Below are 1,980 nucleotides of genomic sequence, written 5' to 3'. Positions count from 1 at the left end.
AATGTGACGTAGATAAAGCTTCGGTTGAACTATTACTTAGGTTATAAGGAAAACTTGGGTTGACGTAGTGAAAGGGCCAAATAAAGCAGGAAGTTGAGACGAGAAGAAAAGGATATGTAATAAAATGAAATAGATGGACATTGATACAAGACATTTTGTCTTACAGAAGGTCTTACTATGGGTATGAATATATCTTGGCGAATCGTTGTACAACTAATTGAATCAACTTGCAAGTTCAAAGACAGATAATGTAAATTTCTGTATATCGTAAACCCGCTGTCTGCCTGCCAAAAAGACCCCTCGACCAGTCGCCGCTGCTGGCCGATTTTCGATATTTGTTGTCCCTGCCTAAAAGACCTGATACAAATGATGTAAAAGTATCACAGATTGAAATCAGACCTGATTCTGATTACTAGAAAGTACATACGCTAAAATATGAGAAAATTCGCACGGCTGGATCAAATTTCACCTCTCATGCGGTCAACGGAGTCTGTTGCACTAATTGGAAGTCTTCATCAGAGTGACACTTGCAAATCCCGGAAATCGGATCTGACAGAGGACGACCTGTAGTTTGTTCTTACGACTGTGTGTGTGTGTGTGTGTGGCAGAAAGCCCGGCTTAACCACCCTCTCTTTTTTTCTTTTTCTTCTACTTTTTTTCCCCTCATTCTCACTTGTCAGAGAAGGGGTTAACACTTCCCGATATTATCCCTCATCGCTGTCACCTATCTATCGTCTATCCTGTTGGCTGGCTTTATCACATCTACCTGACCATTTGGAACGACACTCGATCATTAGGACGGTGCTGCCTTAATCGCCTAGCAGAGTTGATATCAAATACTTTATCCTAATGCCCACAGTCGACATGACTTGAGGTTCATGCTTAAAAACATCTGGAAAAAAACCTTGTGCATTTATTGTACATGTTCCATCGTAGTAGTATAAAAACAAGTGATCCTTTACTTTGAAACAAGGAAGACAGTGTGTAGAAGAAGCAACAACCCAACGGACGTCCACTTGTGCCCAGCCCAGTCAAGCTCTCGGTCCCGCGAAGACCTCGGTTTCCTTCGAGGATCCCCCCACATAAGAGTACTTTAAGCCCCCAGGGAGGATCGAACTCCCGACCCCTGGTTTACAAGACCAGTGCTCTAGCCACTGAGCTATGGAGGCAGGCACTTCCTCTGGGCCACGACCGACGTGGGCTGGATACATCGATCCAAGCACACAAGGGGTGGAAGCGCGGGGCGTGAGCTTGCAAGCGCCCCTGCAGAGAGCGGAGTGGTTGGTGCAGCGTGGACAGGAGAGCGCGAATGAGAGCGTCTGGTTCCAGGACTGTGCCTAAGATAGTTCGACTAGAGGTCTATAAGGCACGTAATGGAAGAAAGATAAGCATCTCGTAGGAGAATAATAACAACAACCTCGACTTTCTTTTTCATATTCTTTATTCTGTGCCACCATTGCGGCCCCTTACCGTGAGCAGTCGTCATTCGTGTGAATCTCTATCTCTCTTTCTCTGTCTGTGTGTATCTGTGTGCCTGTATGTGTTTTGTGTGTTGTGTGTGTGTGTGTGTTGTGTGTGTGTGTTTGAATATGTATATATATACATACATATATATATATATATATATATATATATATATATATATATATATATATAACTGAATCAGACTCCAAAGTTCCTATTTGCATATATCTACATCAGCAGCATTGTTGTTAATAGATCCCATAGCCATTTACACTGTGGAAAGTATACCGTACATATAACTGTATGATTAATGTGAGAATCCATCGTATTGACGAAATTGAAATGTCTTTCAACCTTAACAGCCGCTACCATGATCTGGAATTCTGTCATGCTTGCCAAAGTGAAAGAGGCATCCAGAAACAACGGTCTTTTTAATCATGTTGAACCACAAGCCCAGTAGAGATATACATATGTACTTAAGTATTGTTCTCACCCATTCTCCCTGCACGCCTCATA

At 42.6% G+C, this 1,980-nt stretch overlaps 1 non-coding gene across 1 annotated transcript; it reads right to left on the bottom strand.

Annotated features, from left to right (window-relative positions):
- Positions 1–1,096: 1,096 nt before the first annotated feature.
- TRNAT-UGU (transfer RNA threonine (anticodon UGU)) lies at positions 1,097–1,169 on the bottom strand. Its single transcript has one exon. It is a non-coding gene; the product is annotated as a tRNA-Thr (tRNA).
- Between the last annotated feature and the right edge of the window lie 811 nt (positions 1,170–1,980).

This window comes from Penaeus japonicus, unplaced genomic scaffold (genome assembly GCF_977035675.1).
Source record: "Penaeus japonicus unplaced genomic scaffold, GWHDUDI00000001_assembly GWHDUDI00000030, whole genome shotgun sequence".
Classification (NCBI taxonomy): domain Eukaryota; kingdom Metazoa; phylum Arthropoda; class Malacostraca; order Decapoda; family Penaeidae; genus Penaeus; species Penaeus japonicus.
Note: the sequence above shows the minus strand (reverse complement) of the source record. Positions and strands in the feature narration are given on the sequence as shown.